A 25,797-nucleotide genomic window follows, 5' to 3' on the forward strand; every position below is an offset into this window, starting at 1 on the left:
ATAGTGTCCTTTATTAAGCACTTACATAATTTCAACTGCACACCTCCCTCATTAAAGGGGGCTCAATGATATTTAAGACTTAATAAAGGACACATGTACAGCTTCAGATTCCATCAGGTAACTTCTTAGTGAAGAAGCTAGCATAACCAGTTCTGTGCAGATTTCTTTCTGTTTTGTGCATCATAACCATCACCTCAGTAGTATCCTACACACTAAGTATTCCAAATATTCTCTTATAACAAAGCATAGGATGACCAGAGCCTCTCAATAAGCACACATATCTGTATGATCTCTGACTGTAAGATAGCCTCACTCTACTATCGGATTGGGAATAGATAACTGCATGCCCCTCCTTTCATCCCTTTGACAGACAGGTCTAAGAATTACTTTCTATGTGGCTCTTCACAAGGTGCAGTGGGACTGAATACCCGTCACCCATGAAGGTAGACAACTTGAGCTACCTCTGCCTTTCCCTTTAGGTCCAGTGTTCATTTTTCATTCCCTGAGATCACTTCAAAATCAGCTATGGCAAATAATTTTTATCTCAGGCTTTGGTAGACAATCCAATCTAAGAAATAGTTAGACTTTGCTTTCTGTATAAAGAAGATAAACCTTTCATTTATATTTTCTTTAAAAGAACCACTTTTAATTGATAGGAAATTTTATTTATGTGTAATTAATTTTGGCATTTTATTATAACATGTATAACTTTTGCTGATTATAATTGTATCAAACCTGTGTAATCATATTCATACAATGAACAGTTGCATACATGAGAAAATGGAATTTATCTATAATAACACAGTATTATGATGATGAGTTCAGTTACCATTCCTTTTAGTGTGGGAAGCCCTGTAATTACCTTATATCTGCAGGCAGCACCACCTTAACCCCCCTCTAGGAATTAAGTTTGGTAGTTAAGCAGCTCCTTGCCTAGCCTGTTTGGCCCACTCAGGAGTTATATTAATCAGCCCACCTTATGAGCCCGCACATGAGAAATTTGAATTAACCTATCACCCTCGGTCTTGCCACTGTTGCTAAGTTACCTGCTGATGTCTCAGAACCCCTCTTCCTCCTCCCCCAATACCCTATATATTTGTTACTCTTTCTTTGAATAAATGAGTCTTGATCAGATTCCTGTCTTGTCTCCATTCTTCACATCTCTTGTCCCTTCACATCCCCACTCCCCCTCTAGCATCTACGTTGACTCATCTGCAGGCGGGGACATTTTAGGATTTCCTCTATTTAATATATAAACAGAAACACAAATATATATTACCAAAAATAAATAAATCACATGAAAACTAATATTTTAGAACATGAATTTTAAAAGCACCAGATTTCTGAAATGTATCTTGTAAACTTATTTACATGTAAAAAGTATGTACTTTTTAACTTTAGTTATACAGTGTATACTATTGAGCTATGCCACAATTTTTATTTCATCAGTTATCTATAGTACCTGTTTCCAACTTAATTATAAATAATACTACAATGGATTTCTTAAACAATGCAAATGTATTCTATAATTTTCTTACAACATAGGACTAATATAGATTTAAAGATGAAAGGAGCTATAGATGAAAGGAAATACATTCTTTAAAACCATAGGTATATACAGAAACATTGAAATCAAGAAATAATGTTTCTGTTTCATTACTTCAAAAAATTTCTTCATAACTTCACCAGTATTATATAACAAGAATGAAAATTTCATTCACCAAATGCCTCATCTCTCTCTCTCTTTCTCTCTCTCTGTCTATATATATATATGTATATATATATATATATATACATATATATATACATACACACGTGTGTGTGTGTGTGTGTCTTTCCTCTATGTCTTCTTCCATCCCTACTCTCTGTCTCTGTCTCTATGTCTGTCTCTGTCTCTGTCTCTCTCTCTGTCTCTGTCTCTGTCTCTCTCATGTTAAACCATTCAGAATTACTTCAGTCATAAATGAGGAATGTTAAGTTGCTTTCTTAGGTGCTGGTTATTTTAAGCTATTTTAGTGATCTCGAAGAATTTGAACAATAATCTTTGAAAATAGAACATAAAACTGAGCTGATATTTCTCCATAAGAAGAAATGTGAAATTATGAAATTATCAGACTGAGAGCTGGACAACAAACAAAACAAGAAGAGAGAAAGGACACAACCAAAAGAGAAAAATCTACCTGAGTAGAAGAGAAAGACTTTGAAATTAGAGAACACTGGAGGCAGGTGTGGGAGAGACAGAGAGAAGACTTCTACTAAGGGGAAAAATCAGTTTAAGGAGAAAAAGAGGTATTATAAAAACAAAATTAGAATGGTCACACGTGATGAGGACATTTGGAAGAGGAAATAAGAGCTCTAAAATGATCTGCTATGTGTACAGCACAGACATCTGGGTTAAACAATCTTCAGTAGTACCAATTTTTTTCAACCTGCAAGGGACAAAAAATAATTTCTTCTAAGCCTTCTGAGATCTTAGCTGAAACATGCCCTAGGAATTAAACAGAAATGAACCACAAGAAATATAAAAATAAGCACTCAAGTTCTGTATATGGGGTTTGTATTTCTTGTCAAAATACTGGAAACCAAAACTATTTTAGATTTCACAGATTTTCAGATTTTGGAATATTTACTGGTTAACTTCTTTAATTCAAAAATCCAAATCTAATTTCAGAATTGGCCCATTTGCAGTTGTATCATAGTCAACCTGCACATAGAGATTCCTAGAGAATCACTAATGCTCAAATAAGTGATTCAAGCTTATGGTATTTAGTATTGTTAACAAACAACAGTAAGTTTTTAAAGAAGTGACAATAGAAAAGGATTTTGAGTCTCTAAGATTGGTAAACTCTCAAAAACACACATTTTAGTGCAGTTTGTGCACATTGTTCCATAATTGTCCCAACGTTGGTGGTAATTTAAAGTTAATTCCTTTGAGCAATCTTTGTTCAACCCTGTGGAGAAAAGAAACACCTAGCTTTTATGAATCCATGTGTCTTGCTTTCAGGCCAGTAACATTACTTGGAGGCTTTTTGTGCATGTGCTTCTCAGCTGTCTCCAGCTAATGGTTATCCTCATACCAATGTGATAAAATTTGATGTGGTACATTCTGGCTCTTTATATACTAATGTTAGACCTTTGGGGTGGTGCTTAGTCTACAGTCTTTCATCAATTTGGCATCCACTCTTCATGCTTTGTCAAAGTTTCTGGCATACTGAAATTCTCAATCTGTACAGCTTTGATCCAGGGAACAATACTTAACATGGATTACAAGACCAAATCCAAATTCTTTTGTCACCTTCTAAGTGATTGCAAATCATTTAAAGTCCTGTAAGCCAAAATTTCTTCACTAAGATGTTTTAAAAGATAATAGTTTCAAACATGCAGGATTATTGTGCTGGCTAAATATATAATATTTGAAGTAAACAATTTTCACAATGTCTGCCACACAATAAGTATTCAATACATGTCTAATGAATCAAAAAATGTAAGCTAGATTTATAGAAACACAATAAAGACAATGAACCGGGATAAAATGTGCAAATCAATAGAAATTAAGTAGTAAGGAGGCAGAGGAATTTTACAACGGTATAAAGCAGGACTTGTCCAAATCACATTTTCTCAAATTTGACTCCATCTCCTGGTTATAAAACTCATATTGTTGAATTTCTATGTAAAATAATATATTGAAGCATTTCAATGGTGGCTGTTTTCCTCTTAGGTGTTTGAAAAAAGCGTAAGTTAGGAAACATCTCACTAAAAACCAATAATAATATAAATTAAGATTTTTCAAATAATCTTTAAATATTAATCTAATTTAAGAAATATAACATGAAGGTTCTATCTTTTTTAGTATCTGTGTTTGCTTCCATCATTAGAAACATTTAGTTATTTAACTTAGCTCATATCAGTATGTTTTATTGATATAGAAATATATTGAATTACAAAACTGCACTAATTATGTTTCTTCAGAAGATATTGACAAAGACATCTCTAATAATCTATTATAAAAATATGTACTTTTACAGTGTTTTTAAAATGAGTTATTGATCCACCTACTAGTTCCAAACAATTAATATCCATCGTTAAAACTATTTAATGATTTTTAAAGTAACAATTATTCACCTAATTGATTATAACAATTGCTTTGATGGAGATATAGTATGTCATTTATTATCTAGGGAAATGGCTGGGGATTTAGCTCAGTGTCATGAATATCTGTCTTGCAAGTGAGTGGTCGCAAGTTCAATCCCAGTAGCAAAGAATAAATAAATAAATAAACCTAGGTAAAGCCTTTAAATACTAAGATTATTAATTATTTGTGCTGTCCAAGAAAGGTGGGCTGGAAGGCAGAAATATCTGCTCCCTTTTTATCCCTTTTACGATATGCAGTAATTTTCAACATTTTAAAATCAAGTCATCAGCATAAGAAAGTTAATCTGGCAAAATGGGTTGGAAGCTTAAATTTGGGATGGATGGTACCCTCAAGAAAAGTAAGCATATTTTCTTAAATTCCTTTTTCTCTTCAATTTCTTACCTTCTTTCTTCTCTTTTATTCTTACTTCCTTGACTTCATTGTCTCTTTTAAAACTGTTAATTATTCACTGTTCTCCAGGTACAATATTAAACCCTGACACAGAGTTTAGTATAATCTATTCTTTTCTTCATATCCTAGTAGAATAGAGAGAAATGATGATAAAAAGTCATGGTATGAGACATAAATGGTTTTGATAAATACATAAAATGGCATTACAGAAGGTGTCTTCACATTCACATAGGTCAAAGAAATCTCTAGAATCAGTGAAGTATAGAATCTGAGCTTTACAGAAAGTTATCTAAGCAAGCACCCCTGGAGAACTAGAATATACATACGACCTATGGCAAGTAATCTATATTTGGCTTAGCCTTAATTATATGGTTTGAGTTAAATAGTCTTGTTTTATTTTCCATAAAGTACACAATTTCTAAGTCTGTCTCTTAATTAAGAACTCTGTGACAGGTTAGGAAGCTTATCATACATCTAGGTCTTTCATTATCCTTGACCCTTCTTTGCAGTATTTAATATCTACTATGGTCCTTTTGGAAATTACACAAGAGAAATCAAAAGCTACTGAATTTTCAGTGAGGTCACACATGAATTGACTGTGTTTTATGATCCCTGTGCCTCTGAATGTTTGTTTGTTTGTGTTTCTGAATTAGCATCATTGTTTCTGTAAGAGTGAAGAGACTAATTACTCAAAATATTCTCATCCCTCATACTAAGTTCTCTCTCTCTCTCTCTCTCTCTCTCTCTCTCTCTCTCTCTCTCTCTCTCCCATTACTGACAAAGAAGCATTGGATTTTGAATTCATGGTAGCAAAAAAAGTCTGAAACTGTAACTTCTGCTGCAAATAAATTGACAAGTGATAGCAAGAAAATTTTAGGTCAGAGCTAAAAGAAATTATAAAGAAAATACAACCTCATTATCATTTTCTGAGTCACATCCTAGTATCAGCTGAACTGAAAATCAAACTATCATGAATAGGAATGCTCAATCTTTGTAGCAAAAAGAATCACATGGTATTACAACCTAGGAATTCACAGTACCAAACTTTACCTTTGAATTATGTATATGTATTTTTATGTTTAGAATTTTAAACAACACAAATAGAAACATTATGATGGGTTCAATATATACAAGAAAGCAGAATCCCACGCATGTAATCACTGTCTTTCATTTCAGTGTGGCTGGCATATGAAATGGGCTCGTGCATGTTTATGCGTGCCATCATGTGGAATACCCACTCTGTGCATTGGGTGAAAAGAGGGAGATAATAAATTGCGGGTCTAAGGATATACATAGGAACACAACTTACTCAAGTGCTTTAGAAAACCATTCAGAGAATTTGGACTTCAGATGCAATAGAGAACAATAAGGAGGAATTATAAAAGAGTAAAGTTATTTTCTGCAAAATTCTCTGGCATCTGGATGAAGGATAGGTGAATTAGGAAAGGATCGGCATGAAATTAACCAAATCAGTAAAAGCTTAGATGTTACAATAATTCAGTCAAGAAATAACCTAAACTTCATTTAAGCATTGCAATAACCATGAAGAAAAAGTGATAAAGAAATATTTGATTGGCAGAATTGTGTTTGAAGATCAATTTATTATGTGTCTAAATAAACAGAACATCTGGTGAATCCTACGTTTTAAAACTGTAACTAATGAGGAAAAGTGAACATTTTCAGATACAGGGAAAAATAATAGCTTTCTTTTAACCAGGGGAAGAATGTCAGATGTGATCATGTGTTTACTTTGGGACATGTTGATTTTCCAATGACTGTTGCCATCTATTTTATGTTGTCCAATAGTGAAAAATATGGATGTAGGCCTGAGGGGAGAGGTTGGAATGAACAATATTGGAGACATAAATTTGAGTTATGAAACTGAAAGTCATAAACAGGAGTCAGAAAATGTGAACTTAAGCTGGAGGACGGTAAAGCAAAGGCCACAGAGGACAGAGAAGATGACAGTAGTTGTAAGCTAATACTGAACCCTGCTTACTTCTACATGAATGGGACAAGCTTTGAGGAACTTTTAATGAGTCCAAGGAAGAAATGGTCAAGAAGAGGAAAAAAAGATTAGGAGAACTTGAGATCTTAGGATACAAGTAAGGATTAGAATATAAAGAAAGAGTTTTAAGTAGCATCAAATGGTGCATAAAATTGTTCTAAAGGAGTGGCATTCATTTATAATTAGGAAATGATAGTAGTTCTAGAAAAACTGGCAAGCAAAATGTCAACTGAAAAAGAAATCTCAATGACCAATGGAAATATATTATTCAGAATACTACCTACACATAGAGGCCAGACTTGCTGCACATGGTATTAGAAAATAAGATCTGAAACCACATGGAATGGAGAATTACAATTGTAAATAATCATTGTTTACTTTTGTTTTATCTTGCTTTGTTTTTTAGTTGGGAATCACTTAGGCATGTAGTTTGCTTACAAGGAGTCAGTGTACAATGACTGACTGAATAGTTAAGGCATATTCTATCTCTGCCCCTTCCTCTCTCTCTGGTTCTCTTGTTCTGTCTCTGTTTCCTTGCAGCCTGAACTGAGTGGCTTTGCTCTATGATTCCCTTCACCATGATGTATCTGCCTTGAAGCTAACAATCCTGGGATGAAGTTTCTGAAATTGTGAGCCAAAATAAATCTTTCCTCCTTTAAATTATTTTTCTCAAGTATTTTGTCATAACAGCAGCAACAAGACTGACCAATTCAACTGCACAGTAAGTTGCTCAATATTAGAAGCTATTATTTTCTTCAGGAAAAAACATAGACAATAACCAACTGGCATTAAGAAGTCAGATGTATGATAGAGATAGTATCTATTGGAAAGAGTATGAGGGACAATTACTGAGTACAAAAGGTGTTAGTTTTGCTGAATGAAGTTAATATCATTTATAATTTTGCTGAATAAAGTTAATGCCATTACCTCAATATACAGACTAAGTGTCTAATTTTAGAGCTCCTGTCTCATTTTATATCACACTTGATTTCATACAGCTTCAGTGGCTCCTGTTTAAAATTTATTCTTTCAATGTCAGTTAAATTTGTTGAACATTTTCTGTATTTCAGGCACCACTCTACATTATGGAGGTACAGCACTGATCAAAATAGACAAAACTTGCTGTCCTCGTTGAGTATCAGGCAAGCAGAAGGCATACAATAAGCATAATGAAGTATCCAAGTACTGTTGATGGTACATAAAATAGCAGTAAATTCAAAGAAGAAAACAAGCCATGGAAATAGAAGGAAATAGGACCACGGTGTGAGAGAAGATGACACGGAAGGCCTTACTGGGAAGGTGAGAGTTGCCTGAAGACCAAGGAGAGGTGCGGGATAGAGTCATAGGGATAGTGGGGAAGGGTTTTCCAGACAGAGACAACAGTAAATTCAAATACTCCGAGGCAGAAACACCCTGATATGGTCTACCAACAAGGAAGTCAGCTGGAAAGGGGAGAATAGGAAAATGGTAGAAAGCTAACAGGGCATGGTAAGAATGCTGATTTTACTCTAAGTGAGAGCAGAAGTCCCTGACATTTTAAAACCTTTATGTTCAGCAAGGGGCAAAGGGAAAAATAAAAACAGTAAAAAGGGAAAAATAAAACAGTAAAAAGACTGTTAAAATAACACAGGTAAGTGGTGCTGATGGGTTAGACTAGGGTGGCTGCAAAGGAGGTGAGAAGCAGCTGAAGCTAGTCAAGGCTCAGTTATCAGTAACCTAGCGGTATTTTAACACCTGCCTCTCTGACTCCTGCATATGGCTCTTTCTTGAGGCAGAATACAGAGGCAGAAGATAGATAACAGCTATATTTTTTCTTTCCCGTTTAGTCAAATTACCTTCTGTTTATGTCCCAGGACTTTGGCATAACAACGAATTTCATAACAAGATTCAAGGATTAGTATATTTTATTTTAGGCTTTCTCCAACATGACAGGCAATGTATTTAAATAATTGAAGTAAATGTTTTAGCCAGAGTCCAGGAAGTAATATCTAATACAGTGACCTTATGCAGTTTAGAATCTCATCTCTCTTAGTCTGTTTGTATAATAGTACAATTAGGATATTAATTTCTGTCCTTCCAAATTCATTCCCAGGGCTAGTTGGGTCAAAACTGACAGCATATTTTATAGAACTATCATTTATTGTTGTGTTACTTCTCATGTATGAACATCTTCTAACCTTCTTTAATTTGCCTTTAACAGTTTTTCAGTCTCCCGGATTGATAATCAAGTTGCTTAATTTTTACTTAGCTTTTATCTTCTCTATGACAGAAAAATCGATAGAAACTACAAAGAGCTGATTCTTCCCAAGATACTCCCAGAAATTGAATTTACTTGTAACTAATATTGTTTTGAATTAAAATCACAACTAATATATTTTTTTAAATTTTTATTTTTAAAAGTGCTTGTCTTGTTTACTTGTCCTATTCAGTCCTGCTGCAAAATTTTAATTAAACATCATAGGTTAGAAATCAAAGGCATGTTATTAATAGTTATGATATTGGTGGACTACCCAAACATCATCACAACATAAAGGAAACTAGGCTACTGTATAATTGCTATGACTTTAGGTAATGTGCGTAAGCAAACCACTATGGATATTTTAGTGTTAGAAGTTAGCTTGTTTGGATATGAAGAAATATAATTTGACTGTAATAATCACATGAAGAAACTTTAAAATACTAAAGTTTAACCTATTTTACTTTTCTAAATATGTAACTGCATTCAAAATAATGAGTGGAGTATAAAAGTTATAAAAAGCAACTTAATTATAATGTAGTCTTAGTTATCCAGAGTGTTAAACACTTTCAGATAGATATTGCCAGACTGTCAGGTTAAGTAACTAAAAAGTGCAATTGAATATTTTGGCTTTTAAATAAAACACATGGAAATTTATCTAATAAGGTTTTTTAATATATCTAACTAAAAAATGTTTAGAACTAATTGGATTTTTCCTGTTTGTTTTGATGTTTTAGAAATAAGTCTGACAGAATTTTCTTTCTCTTGTGTTAGTTCCTAAATTTCTAGGTATATATAAAATGTTACCACCTAGTACCATATTTTTGATAAAAAGTGTAGAAGTCTCATGAAACTTCAAAACAATGTGAAGTCATAGAAACTGAATATGCTATCAAAATTTACTTGTGAAACAACTGTTTATAGCTATTTTATTCATATTCCACTTTTTAAAAGCTATTCAGTAAATACATTTATTTTTCAAAGGTTAAAATATATATAATAATATATTTTTAGTCAAAAAAATCTGGCCTCTTATAAGCACTGTGTCAAGAAAATCATAGATTTTATTCCTCCAATCTGACCACAGACTGAATGACGAAAGCAAAATGCTGATAATAATGTCTACATTTCATACAGTGCAGTAAAGCGTGAAAGGGATCAAATTAGAGAACAGATAATGACATATAGTCAATAAATGTTCTCAGAACCCACTGTGAGCTGGGCATTGCACGGACACTGGTAATACCTTAGAGGCCCAAGAAACTTACCTGGTTATTTCTCTAATGCATTCCTTTTTTCACACTTTACCAAGTCTGTAGTGCCTCTTCCAAGAAATTAATGGCATTTAAGCATCATTGAAGCATGGCAATTCCAAGTCTCTTTACTATAATAGCATTTTTGGGGAAAGTAAGTAGACTAAATTACCTGTATTAAAGATCAGGAAGGTTATAAATATGAGGTGTTGATCCCTGTGACAAATGTTCATACATTTTATGAGAGCTCTGATATGAATATTTAAATATTATGTTTTTGATTATGTGTATATATGCAAATACTTTAATTCTTCAAATGTCATGTTACCTGAAGCCAAAACCAGTGTCTTATTCTACTTCTATTTTCTCAACAAGTAAAGAACAAGCACTTATGATATATTTAAGAAGTATAGAGTTATAATCTTTGAGATGAAGCTACAAAAGAGAGCATTTTTGCCTTTTTATCCCATTCAATTTGTATTTTTCTTCTGTTAATAGCATATTTTGAAAGGAATAAAGAAATGTATGTGTACACACATATGACTAAAAAATTTTATTATGCAATACAGTTTTTAATAATAGCATGAGAATATTTATTTGAAGATGAAATTTTGACCTTGAGTGCATCTATGTTTTGAAAAATATCAAATTAAAAAATTATAATTAATACTTTAAATTGCTTTCATAATAGCAAGTAGAGATTTTTGATACCCCACTCTTCACAGAAGAAATATACAGAAATCAGAAAAGATGCAGAAGACTGGACCATTCTAGATCTAACAGACTTGTGAAGAACACTTTCAAGGATTACAGTACACACATTCTTTCCAAGTGAGAAGAATATTCTGCAGTATAGGCCTCGTGTCAGACTGTGTCATGGTTTATGTCAGTGGCCCCCAAGCCTCATGAATTATGAATTCAACCAAATCTAGCATTTGTGATTGGTTCATTGTCTAGTGCTTGGATTGGTGGTGTGACTGCTACACCACTGTCTGTGGGTGGAGCCTGCATATGATGTAATGATGGGAAGAATGTATGTGTGTCTCTCTCTCTTGCTGCTTTCCACTTTGCTGTTTGCAGCCGCCATGAACTGTGCCCTGCCATGCCACCCTGCCTTGGAACTAACTGAGTATGGACTGAAACTTCCATGAACTGTAAGAAACAAACTTTTCCTTCCCTAACTTTGGGCATCAGGTATTTTGCCTAAGTGACAAGCAAAATGTAACTAAGACAGACTGCCAGATAAATATCAACCTAAAAGTACTGAAATCATACAAAGTAAGTTTTGATATCACCATGATATCAGATATCACCACAAACAAAATTTCAGAACAAAATAATAGGAATATAACAATAGTTAATACATTGCATAATTATTTTTAAAGTAGTTATTCATAGTACACGATATGGGTATAAAAAGTTCTCCAGTCAATATTAGCACAAACCTGACTTTTCAATGAACTAACAGACTCTACTAATGTAACTGACTTGCGTTTCCCCTTTATCTTCCATCCTTTCCCCTTTCACATACCCTAGTTCCTATTTCCTTTGAGTAATTTCTTTTCATTTCACAATCTCTACTGTATATTTAAATCCATAATTTACGCTTTCATATTCTCATACCAGGGAGAAAATAAGATATCTATACATGTGAGTCTCATTTATTTCATTTATAAATTTAATCTTGTTGCATCCATTTATCTATGAAAGTCTCAAGTTTACCATTTTCTATGACTGAATAGTACTCCACTGTATAAAAACAGGGTTTTTGGGTTTTTTTTTTTAATTCCAGTTTATGGGCATTTAGGTGATTTCCAAGATTCAGGTATTATAAATTGTGCTGCTAAAAACATGAATGCACATATATCACCATGGCATGACATTTTTAATTCCTCTTGGTATATTGGAAGATACCCAGAAGGGGAATAGCTAGATCAAATGGCACTTCTACTCCTCCCTTTTTTTGAGGAAACCCTATACTGATTTCCACAGTGGTTGCAGTCTTCCCTTGAACCAAGAAGAGTTCCTTTTCTCACCACAATTATGCCAGCATTTGCTCTGGTTGAGTTTTTGATGATGGCCATTTTTTGTAGCGTAAGATGGAATTCCAGTAGTTTTTTTTTTTTTTTATTTTAAAATGAAAAAAGAATAAAAACAATGATACAAAAGTTCAAAACAAAGTAATAGGAGATTAGCAATGCTTAATATATTTCATAGTGTTATCTTCAAAATAGTTCTTCAGATTACAATACATAGGCATGAAAAAATGATCAATCAATGAAACCACAAACTTCTTTTTGATGAACTAACAGAGGTTAGTAGTATAATTCGCTATCTTGTGTAATATATAAATATCATTCTAATACTTGCTTTATATTTTTATTGTTAATCATATTTGTGATCTCTGCAAATCACAAATAGTGTTTGCCTAGAACCCAAAATTATTGGGTTTTTCTGTGGGAAGTTGTTTTTAACACTTTTCAAGTTGATTGAAATTCTAGCTGATTTCAGATATAATGTTATCCTTTAAATTTGTCCACTCTTTTTGACATTTATCATCTAAAGCTTCCCCAGAATTCTAATGGATGTTTTGATGTTAATTAACCCCCCTGTTGTTCAAGACCTTGAAACGCATTTAACTCAGAGCTGCCTACTTGGTTCTCCTCTAGTGCCTAGGCCACTGCCATATCCTGAAACTCTAATCCCTGCATCAGCAAACCAAATGTGAGCATCTTAGTAATTTAAATAGAACCTACTTCCCTGATTCTCTGCTGTCAAAAACCCTTCAATGAGTTCTGAACATCCTCAGAATACCAATTTTTAACTATGCAGGTAATAACATTCTCCATAGTCTTAAGAAGTCAAGTTAGAAGTTATCTGTTAAGTCTTTTATGCTTAGTGCTGACTATGTCAGCTTAAGGCAGATAATGTTTCAAGAACCAAGAGAAGTGTGACACGAAAAATAAAGAAAAAAGTGTCAAACTATAATACAGTGAACAGCTGTGTCCTAGATCACAAGAGCTATAACAGGAAATGGTGCTCTCAATTTTAAATGAATCCTCTGAAAGTTCTGAATGGTACGTCTTCAGAGAAACTATATTTAAATATCCATGTATAAAATTAACAGAAATTTTTTTTTATATACAGAGTGGTAGGTGTCGGGAATAAAATGTTCCGTAACTTCTTCTATATTTCTTTTCATAAATCTGTTTATATCCCTATAGTTACAGATGTATGTGCATTAACATTTAATAATTGATCAATTTAACAGTGAATGTAAAGGTAGAAAGTTTAAATGTTATTGCAAATATTACAATAGACTTAAAGGGAAACATGGTATTTTATTTTTAGGAATTGTTATGAACATTTATCCTAATACTGACATTTAAATGCACAATATCATTAATAATGGTGTTTAAAATTAAACCATAAAATTAAACCAAGAATTAAAAGTAAATATGTTTAAAGAGAATGGAACTCAAGTTTAGTTGTTTGACTATTGTGTTCTTTTCAACTGAATAAGTGATAAACTCCACCGTTAAGACATTTATTTGTTTCAGTGAGGGTTCCCATATTAGAAGAAAAGTTAGGCAATTATTTGTGGAAATTTAAGATGAAATAAATATTCCTACTAATATAATAAATATAAAATGTGTGATGAAAAATATAAACACATTTCACTACCAAAAGGATATACTAAAATATATTGTGAATGAAATCTAAAATACAAAATAATGAATAAAATATTGGCAAAATATGGCACTGATAATATCAATGGCAGTATATTAGACTGTCTATTAATGTCTATATTAGATTATAATATCAAAGTATGGATTACTTAATGCCCAGAAATTGAGGGAAATAAACAAAGAAAAGTTATCAAATGATATTGAAAATTTCATAGAAGCAAAACATATTTTAACTAAGTGCAGTGGTTAATGCTATTCCTCCAGTAAGTCAGAAACCAAACACATTTCAGTGGCTAGATGTTGATCAGATAGCTCTTCGTTCAAATTACATTTTGTACACTTACCATTGATAAATACACGATGATTTATTTTCTTTATCAGATGTCATACAGCCTATGAATCTCTGAATGGATTTCCAAACATATTCATAGCCTTATAAATTCATATAAAATGAATAATATTAAGGTACTAATTTTAAATCATCAAATAGGCCAAATGTTAACATGCATCCCACAGTGCATGTACATGTATATATGTGAATCATAATTTAATAATAGCAAATTGTAGCTTGTCAGAAACATTTTGGAAACTGTCAAAATCTTTTAAAATTAAAATTTCATGGACTATTTGAACATATTTCATTTTGGAAAATATTCCCAAAGAAATAAGAGAAAATCATGCAAAAGGATAGACTTACATATCTACATATATGCATATACACACACATATGGATATTTATTGTAACAATATTCTCAGTAGAAAATAATAATACTGAAAAGAATCCACAGAGACAAAAGTTTAACAATGGAATACAAATTGGAGATTTCATTAAATGCAATACTGAACAATTATTTTAAAATATGTTTTTAATTATTAACTATCCATATTTAAGATTAGGTAGGATATATCATTAAGAGATATTTACAAAATAATTATCTTATTGAATTATCTGAATTATCTTATTGTGACTTAAAAATGACAAAAATAAGAAAACTTTATATGAACTTATGTTTGTGTATATTTATATAATCACGAGAAAAATAATATGTTTGTCAAATTTAAATTGGTAACTGTGGGCAACCCCTTCTGTCTCTTTTAGACAGAAGCTTTATTTCCCCAATAAATACAGTTTTCTTTCTGCAAAATATAGATTCTACTTTAAAAAGCACTGCAAAAATAGAGTTTAATCTCAAATTCCATTTTTAATTGGAAGAAGAATTTAATCAGGAGAAAATTTAATGTAGATATCCATAAAAGAAACAAAAATCTCTTTATTTATTTTTATAATATGTAAGTGGGAATCAAATCTTGATTTATTTTACCAAACTTAATTAGTTGTCCGAACACCATTTGTTGAATGCCTCATTTATGCTATCGTTAATTTGAGATGTTATCTTTGACATCTGTGAAATCTCCATACACGTTAGCCTCCATATGAAAGTCCACATGGGGTTTTATTGATTCATCTCTTTCTGAATTGCTGCCATGTTGCTTCTGTTTCTGTAACTTTAAAACATATTCTGTCATACAAATGAAAAACTCTATGCAAATTACTTGTCATCATAATTTCTTAGATATTATCACAAAATTTTGCCAAATAAATTTGATCATTTTATAAAGATCCTAAAACTGGTATACTTTTGATAAGGATTACATTTCATTTCTAGCTCTTAAAAATTTAATATTGTATATTAAATAATACTTCAAGATATAAATTTATATTTATTCAAAATTTATTCCAGAACTTCAGAAAAGATTTGCTATTCTTATCAATTTTCCATATAATTTATTTGAGAATAAGTTTTTGCAGCTATCCAAAAGGAACCTGTTTAGCCTTAGTTGAGTAAAACTTAATTTAATGTACTATTTAAGTCTGAGGCTCAGCAATTCAGAAAACTAGCAAATACACTCCAGTGGCTGGAGAGTTATTTTCCCATACAAAAAGTACTACCTGTTCTTATAATTTATAAATGCATGATGCTTCCTTTTAACATTTTTGTTATTTATTTTTCTTAAATGTGTCTCATGCTAGTAGTTTTTGATCTATATGAAAGGAAGATGGAACTTTCTTGACATTTTTTGAAAAATTTCTAGATAGTATATATAGCATATTTATTAACTTTCATTTATTGAATTATTTTACATATAGTAAGCATTTTAAATGTCTGTATGTGAGAATACTTTCTAGATGAATATCATAATACAACAGTATATTATATCATTAAAAGGACAGCAAACAGTATAACTGGCATACTATTTGACCAGTAATATTTAAACAAAGAACAAAACAAAGGAAGGGGATTATGAGATGGAAAAGGGATTGACAATGGAATTGAGAGATCCTGTGCACATGCACCAGTTCCTCACAAGGAATTCAAGCACCCCACGCTAAAACACGTACTAAACATGTACTAAAAAATGATCTTGAAAAAAATTCCTGACAGGAAGTCCAATTTTCTCTGTACGGGACAAGGGTTCCAGCTCAGTGACACAATGTCTGTCTGTCAAGTGCAAGTCCTGGTTCAATTCCTACTACAAATTTTTTTTCTCTGAAAAATTTATTCTACAAATAGTCGTTCAATCTTTTGGTCAACTAGAGTTAGTTTTTCTTTTCTTTTTTTCTTTTTTTGGTCCCAAGAATCAAACTCAGGGCTTTGCACTTGCCAGGTAAGCACTGCACCACTGAGCTACACTCCCAACCCTCAACAAGAGTTTTGAATGCTTAATATGGTCTAGGAAGTAAACTAGATATTAAAAGTATGAAAATGCATACTTTTCAAGCATACCTGAAAGTAAACCACCAATTAAAATTCAGGGTGATAAGTGGTACCTTCTCCTAACCTCTGAGTGCACAACATATAGATTCCTTAGGTAACTTGCCTTCTGACTAGATAAGGAATATGGTATTTAAGGAAGGCTCTGAGAAGAAACAATGTCTAAACTAAGATAAAAATGGTCAGGAGTTGTGTGTACAACAGAAATGAACAATAAATTCCAGGTTAGTTGCTTCAGTCTGACAAAGAGTGTAATAGACTCAGGCGTCTATGAGTAGTGGCTAAGGAAGATATGCATTTCAAATTGTGCTGTCTTATTAGTTTGTTAAACCAGAAAATAATAATAAAAAAGAATAAGTGAGTAATTCGCCAATACATTCATTGTATATATAGTAATTGCAGAGGTTAAAAAGTCAGATCTCAATATTCATTAATGAAACAACTACTGATTGAAAATATAAAACTGTAGCTATAGATTCTCAGCATACCAAATATTTTGTTAGAATATACTATTTTTATTTAAAGGAACAATTTATTGTTTATAAAATCACACTTGTTCAAAGTCTTATATTACTGTATCCACTAACTGTAGCATGTAACACATTATGTATTTGTATTTATTTGCACATAATTTTTGTGCCTATCTTGGAGAAGGGGTACATACATATATCATGTCTGAGTCACTTTGGCCTCCTCTTTCCTCTACCATTATCCCATCTCCTATACCCAATCCCCCTTCCATCTCCACAAAATCTTTCTCCCTGAATCCTACCATGTATCTTTTCTTTTACTTATTAAATTATTTATAACTGTCACTATATGATCCTCAAGAAATCTTAAGTTTGTTTATCTAGCTAGTATTTTTCTTAATCCTTAAGCACTTTGCCACCTTAACATGGTAAAACAGTATTTATTTTCAAATTTTTCAAGAATTCACCCAAGTTTAAAAGTTAGATTTTCATGGGGAATATTTTCTTCAGGACAAAAAAAAAAATATTCATAAGATTTAATCACACACTAAAATATCTAATATGCAGAGCTGGCAGAAAAGTAAAAAGCTAAAACATCAAAAAGGTTAGGAAGGACAAGCAAAATAGTCTTCCTGGCAAAAGAAATACCAAGTAATTCAAACGATATCGATAATATGAAGTACATTTCCTCTCTCTATAACAAACCTTGTCAACATAAACTCAAGATTCTTATATTTCTGTCCTCTGTGTTTTTCCTGCATATAGTAGCATCCATTCTGCCACTTTCCTTTGTATATGGCTTTAGTGGTTGAATTGTTGACTCACATTTTTTCAAGAGCTGTTCTTCACAATACGTCCCATAAATATTTTTACAATATGAATCTACCCATTCTCTGAAGTTCTGATATCCTCAGTATCATGTTTTTTGGTATAATTTACCAAATAATTATTCAACAGTGCCTGTCATGTGTCAGGCATTGTTCTCAGGGCCAAGAGAAAGAACAATACCTGTCACCTTCTACAAAAATGCTTATACCCTACTAAGAGAGACAAACATTAAAAAAAAAAAACAGAGAGGGGCTGGGGATTTAGCTCAGCGGCATAAGCGCCTGCCTTGCAAGCAGGCAGTCGTGAGTTCGATCCCTGGTACCGATAAAAATGAAAAAGACAAAAAAAAACAAAAAAAAAAAAAAAAAAAAAAAACAGAGAGAGATTTTAAGCATGTTGAATGTATGCAAAATAAAGGCAAAAGTAGTTCATTCAATATTTTTTCACTTTTTAACTGTTTCATGCATTATATATATTTAGACATTCCTTTTCTCCTACAGTCACAGCAACTACATCAAATATACAATGGTTTACACATAGAGGAAGAATGTTTAAGCATTTGTATCATTAAAAATTATAATCTATTTGCAACTTTTCTGTAAATCTAAATAGTTCTAAAATTAAATTTAATAAACAATGTCCATCCAATGAGACAAGTTCCTTTATAATTCTTACCAACATTTTCAAGGACTGTTACCTCTTCTCCATCTCTAAGCCATTGTCTAAAATTTTCTTATATTTCTCTAAAGTGGTTATGCAGATTAACATACAATAGTTGGAACGTGAATACAAATTCTAATTTTGAAAAGTATGTGTAAATTCATTTTTAAACTGTACAACATAGTGATATTAGTAGGATACATATATATATGGAGCCTAATTTAATATGTGCTTGTGATACTATTTTTCTCCTCCTGAGAAAAGAGACCTTTGAGATTACTCTGCACATTGTAATATGTGCTTGCATCTGATAGAATGTCCCTGTTTCAGTTTCTTATAGTTGCAAATCACCTCAAAGTTCCTGACTTGAATAAAAGAAACAATTTTATTGTCTTACAGTTTTGGAGGCCAAAACTCTAAAATTGATCTTTCTGTAACAAAAGTGAACATCAATAAACCTGTGTTTCTTCTAGGACTGTTGGTAACAATTTGTTTCTTGACCTTTTCTAATTTCTAGAGGCTACCCACACTTTTGAGTTCTAGTTCTGTTCCTCCGTCTACCAAGCTGGCAATAATGAGTGAAATCTTTCTCATACTAATGCTTGCCATGTTCTCTGTCTTGTGATTTTCTCTTTCATTAATGAGGTCCCCATTGATTCCATCTGGATAATCCACATGAACATTTATCTCACTATCATTTGATTAGCAATCTTTACTCCATCTACCACATTAATTCCCCTTAGCCATGTAACAAAACATGTTTGTAACATTTTGAAAATTAGAATAATTTAGGGATGCAGGTGATTATTCTCTCAAAGGTTTTCCCTCTTATAAGACAAGACAGAATCAACTTTTCATGGTTTTATGAAGTGAAAACAAGATTGATACCATGTTTGCCCTCAGCAGTTTCTGAATGATTGTAAGGACTGTAAACCTCTCTTTCCCTTTGGCTAGAAATCCTTTGCCAAGAGGTACAACTGTTGAAACTTTGTTGGGGGTGATAAGGCCACTTGATTAAAGGCAAAATAATATGCTTTAGGTGTTATCATTGGAAATTAATTTTAGTAATTTTAACAATTAAATGCTGACCAGGAATCTATTGTTGGTTCATCAGATTAAAGCTGATCCTGGCTAGTAGACATTGCTCTGAAGAAAATTCGAGCATTGTTTCTATGTAGTAAATTAAATAGAAGCATTGTTTTAGCAGATTTTTATGCTGACAATGATTTTAAGCCTTATTGTTGATGGATTTAATGGTTCATTTAGTCTTTCATTCAACATGAAATGATTGACTGGTATTTTTTGCAGAGCAATGAGATAGCAAGTAAGAATTCAGTGGGAATGAAAACTAATATGGTCCTACCTAAAACAATTTAGCATTTCACCAGGAGCCAGCGATGTAAAATTATTAATTAAACAATGAATTATCTAATTAGAATTTTGCTTATTGTTATGAAGAAGAAAACTCGCTATATCTAGTGATTCTCAATTAAAAGGAAGAGCACTCTCAAAAAGAAAAAGTGGGAATTGTACCTATTTGGTTTACCACTGTGAATGTATCACTGCACAAAGCATGACATTTACTAGAAACTTATTAAATATTTACTAAGTGAAATAAGAGGCTAGAATGGTAAAACCACGGTGTTTTTACTAGGAATTACATTATTAAAAATGCATATACTTTGAACAGCCAAGCAGCCTCATATAAACTACATTTCCCATAAACTTAGAGAGAGAGGAGATATTTTATCTGTATTGAGCAACCTATGCCATCTTGTTTTATACCAGGTTTGTGATTTGGATTTCTCCAATTATCTCAGCCCACAGTGGAAGAATAGAGAAAAACCAAAAGGTAAAAACAAACAAACAGAACCTTGTCTGACATATCCCAGATACTGGCGTGAATAGAATGAATGTATTTGCTCCAGGCTAATGTTGTTAACAGCTAAACCCTGTATTCCTTGCGATTAGACATAAGCACAGCAGCAGATCTGAAAGGGGCCAAGGCAAATACAGAATCAGGAATATTTTTTGTGAACATTCTTCTAATTTCATTTTTTCAGAATATATTCTCTGCCTCATTATGCCTTGTAAAAGTCTTTGAACTCATATCCACTTCGGAGCTTCCACAAAGATTCAGAAGCAGGGTGTGGTGGGGCACAATCTCAGCTCTCCAGAGACCAGGGGAGCTGGATCGCTGTGAGGTGGAAGCAAGCCTCACCTACATAGAGAGTTCAAGGCCAACTGGAGCCACATAGCAAAACCCCATCTCAAAATAAACAAATGAGAAAAAAAAAAAAAAAAAGCCAAAGACTTTCAGGATGTTTGGAATCTGAAAACATACAACAATTATCTTCAAAAAAATAGCAGTGGAATGAATAACAGAAATGATGTTTTGTAAATCAGCATGGAATAAAACTGAAAGGAAGCACACAATAGAGAGAGAATGCTATTGTATTTCCTTTATTTTTAAGATGTGCATAATTTCCCATATACTACAAAAGTGAACACTATAGCATTCTCACCATGTATCACATTTTCTTCAAAGATGAAATTAATTGTAGCCTTTCATATTCTTCAAGTTTTCTTCTTAATCTAGTTTTAAAAAAATAAAACCATCCTGGGAGCATTAAGAAAGTCAGAGTAGTCTCACAAATCTTTCAAAGAGGAAATAACCTTGAAGTCAAACAAAGACTGTCTATCATCTAGAGTTCAGTTGAAGATCTGATTAAAGTCAGAATTCCCATCACCGCATCTTTACTCACCACACCAAAGTCAAGAGCTATTGATTTCTTTAATTAAAAAAGATCTGATATGGAAATACAACACTGAGACCAATCCCATATGATCAAGACTGTTAAGATTTCTATTTTTTGGCTCATCCCTTAGAGATAGATACACTTAAATTTGCAATTAATGTTACAGTGTCATAATACTCAACCAATGACAGTGTCTTGGGAAAAGACAAGTAACTAGAGGAGAGAAATACTAGAAAGTAAATAGATCAGGATATAAAAAGAAAAATATGATTAGAGCCAAAGGTATAAAACTGTAACACAAAGAAATTAAAACAGGAAGTGTATGACAAAGTAAAAATTAATGAAAAAGTAATCATTAAAATCAAAGTGAATTGTGTGATAAACACTGAGATCTCCCAAAGTATATACGAAATACTCCTACCTGAAATATAAATGGGTACAAATATGTGCTAAATGCCCCACCTAAAAATTATTTGTAGTTTTGCCCTAAAAAAATAAATAGAACTTATTTTGGTCCCACAAATTACAAAGGAAATAGCAGCTTTATAGAAATATGCATGCTGACACCAATCAATGACTTTTCCTAGATGCTTTCTCATTCTGGTGTATCACTGTTCATAACATTCTTATGGAACAAAGGAAGAGGAAAGTGAAAAGGAACCGGAAAAAAAGACAAAGTCTAGAGAGGAGGGAATGAAATAGTATATCAACCCATAAATGAGCCTGCTCAATAAAGTTCATTGGAAAATATTTAAATTTATATTTTAAGTGCATTGAAATAAATATCTCCCATTTGTTAAGAGGATTGCTGGTTTAATGTTCTTAGGTTTGAGAACATCATTCTGACATTTATGAAATAACCACCTCACTCACACTTATAAAACTCTCCTGAAACGGATTTTCTCTCGGATTTAATAGCAATAATCTCTTCTTTTCTGACAGTATTTTTTACATATATTTGCACAAAAAAAATGTCTAAACACAAAATGCAGCATAATAGGAACAAAATCATTCTCCTCTTATTCACTTACACCAAAGAGATCAGAGAGCAGAAAGTTGCAAAATTTCAAATAGAAAAGAAGGTGTAATAAGTAAACCTACAAGAAATGACAGGAGAAAAATATGAGAAAGGAAAGACAAACTTTAGAACAGGCAAAAATGTTTTTTTTTAAAAAGTATGTTTGAATTTCACAGAAACACTTCAAAGCTTTTCCAGACTTTTATCTGATTTCCTTGGAAATTGCTTTCATTGGAAAAACAAATTTCTACCTATAGCCACTACACACTGTGCACCCTTCTGATATTTCAGCATGTACATGTTCACAGTTAACCCATTTTCCCCTCAGAGCAAGGAATTTGAGTCCCTGAATCTCCTTGAGGACAGCTTTTGCACTAAATCTGTTCTGCTTTTCTATCCTGCCTACCAACATTCACTGTTTTGCTCCACCTTCAGTTGGATATAGCTGATCCAGCCCAACTCTTGCCCTGGTCTCTCACTTTAGCAAAACCACCTCCCTCTCACATTACTGGATGTCTTGGATATTTTTATTCGGAGTAAGTAGTTTTACAATTCATTCCACATATTTGTCAGTGGATTCATATTTTAAGACTCTCTTGACCTCCACCTGAGACAATATTATACTCTCCAAAATATCAGCTCTACTGACACTCATTTTCAGCAATGTTCTGGTTGAACTCTTACTCACTTGCACCAAAGAGATCTATCTAGTTGCCCACTTTGCTTCTTATTTCAAGCCAAAGCAGTCTCAAGGTATTAAAATGTTGAAATACAAACACGAGGTTAAAAATTAGATAGCAAAAAATATGATCAATTATTTTCTCGAAGACTTGTAAGTGATAACTCTTTCAGCTTTAGACAAATAAAAACTTTGGAAGAATATATTGATAATTAAAAAATTTAAAGTATTCTTACAATGTACATCAGTATCATTGAGTTGAAAAGGAAAAAAGGGAAATACAAGTATTCATATATGAAAAAGTTAATAACTACATTATACATACAATTAATTTTTACTTGTGAGAAAAGTATCAAGACCCCAGAGATATGTAGGCATGAATTATGAATACATAATTAACAGACAAGGAAACACAAATCATACAAAAGTAAGAACAGTTCATCTTTGCTTCAAAACCTATAAATACATGATAAATCAGTTAAAATATCATTTTTAACCCAGGTATGTTATGGAGAGAAGAAAGCCACTACTCAGAGCTTTTGATGTAAACAGGCAATACAAATGCAATGCTGATTGAATTTTGAGTAGACAAACTCTTTAGGCAAGGACTATACCAACATTAACAAAAACAACAACATTCATACACAGCATTTGTTAAGTAACAGAAAAAAATAAACACACACACTTTTATCCAGATATTACAATTATTATTTTGAGTAGTTTCTAGAAACCAAGCCTAGAATATACAGTTAGGAAAAAATAATAAAAGGAAAAAAATTTTAAAATTGCACTATCCAGTTAGGGAGAGACAGTTCAAAGAGACTGGCAGTTCATTTGTAAAGCTGTAATTTGTGATACTGGTGTTATGAAGAGTATTTGCTAATATTTTACTAATTACATTTTGCTCATTTTTAGCTTTCTCATCAATGGGACAAAATACTCAATATCCCTGACTTTAAGGGAGGAGAGAGACTTAATTTGGCTCCCAGTTTCAGCTCATGATCAGCTGGCCTCAGGTAAGAAACATCACTAGAAGGGGCGGTCATACAAAGCTGATCTGCATGGCAACCAGGTTTGAGTGGGTGAAAAAGGGCGCCAGTCAGGGAGGTGCAAAGGACCAGGTACAGACCCGGACGCCACACCTCCACCACCCATCCAGGCACACCAGAGAGGAGCCTCACTAACTCCTAGGTGCTCCCAAATGAGTCAAGTTAACAATCCATGTTAACTTCCACAAATATACAGCTCTGAAGAATTACAGGAAAACGAAGTTATTTTGGTTCTTGAGAGGTTTGTTTCTAGAAAATAATTCTTTTGTCATTCTTAGCACAGTGATAAGAAAATTTTGTAAGTTTGGTTTGTTAGGGAAATAATATAATTCAAATTTTAGTTCATACTAAAATTTCCTTCTCTATAGGCTGAGGAAGTCTTAGAACTCGACAGTCTCACCATATCACTGTTCTATTTCTTCTAAATTAAGGGGAACCCAAATTGTCATCAGCATTCAAAAATGAAGCTTTGCTCTATGCTTATTTAACTCTATAGAGGTCTATACAAAGTCATGAAATGAAGAAGCTTGTACATGTGTGAAATTACTATAGCACCTGGTGGTCAAAAAGATCAGAAATTAATGTCTACTGTATAGTATTAATGGGTCCAGCTACAAGGAATTAAAAAAACTTCTTTTATTGCACTGTCCTAAATTCTAGAACCTTAGATTGAAGCAAAATTTTCACAATAAATTGCAAAAAAGAATTGTATTAATTACAAAAATAAATAAGAAACTGAATTTTAGATGTGCCGAGTTGTTGCTCAGGGTGAAGGAAAGATAAAAATGTTCAAACATTTCTCAACTTTTAGGCATAGCAATGCAGGAGTTTTTTTTTTTTTAATTATCAGCTTTTATATTTATGCACATACATGCCTTTAGTTTAAGGAGTCAAAAATATTACAAGGATCAATTTTTAAAACAACATGATTTTTGTCCTCATTTGTTCTTTCAAAGAATTCATTGTTAGCTAAATATCTTCCTATTTACCTCTTCATCCTTAAATACTTATTCACATTGAAACTTGTAATTTTATTTCAATTTTAAAGCAACATTAAGTCAATTATGCCTTTCTCTCCTGTACACACATACCAACACATACACAGTTTCTCAATGTTCTGACTCCTGAATTTGATTAAGATGAATTATTTGTTTAAAAAATAACATTTTTCTTTATGGTGTGCCTGATTTGGGATATGTTCTTTAACATGACTATTTTTGCTTTCCCAAAAAAATACTTCTTTTCCCTATAACTTTTTTAACTTTTTACATAACTAGCATGGATTTATATCACCTTCCCAAATGTGTAAACCTCTACAAAATATGTGGGAGCAATTAGTTATTTATTTCATTTTTAAAGAAGAGAGCATTTCCAGAACTGTTTGCCCTGCATTAGACTGATTTATTTATTACCTTCTTATGGGAACTGTTCTCACTGCTACACTGGGCATTTACTTTGCCCCCTTTTTCAGGAGTCCTGTACACTGCAGACCGTATCTTGCCCTGTGAAATAGAAATTCTAGGTAAGTTTAATTTCCCATGGGGATTATTCAACTATTGCTCCACTGCCTTCCAATTTCCAGTGCGGCTATTGAGATATCGAATGCCATTTTAACTGCTGAAATTTTGGATCTTCTTATTTGTTCTATTCAGAAATCTTATGGTTGTAAACACCTCAATGGGTCTATTTTCATTCAGGATGCCATGCACTTTAAACTTTAAATCAATTTAAATTTTAGAACAATTTTGTTTGTATACTGTATTTATTTCTTTGATAATTTTCTATCCTTTACTGTTTCCCTCTTTGGAAGTTTCTCTTTGATATCAGACAT

The sequence above is a fragment of the Cavia porcellus genome, unplaced genomic scaffold, assembly GCF_034190915.1.
Source record: "Cavia porcellus strain 051 isolate PalLab524CR breed Dunkin Hartley unplaced genomic scaffold, mCavPor4.1 scaffold_8, whole genome shotgun sequence".
NCBI classification, from domain to species: domain Eukaryota; kingdom Metazoa; phylum Chordata; class Mammalia; order Rodentia; family Caviidae; genus Cavia; species Cavia porcellus.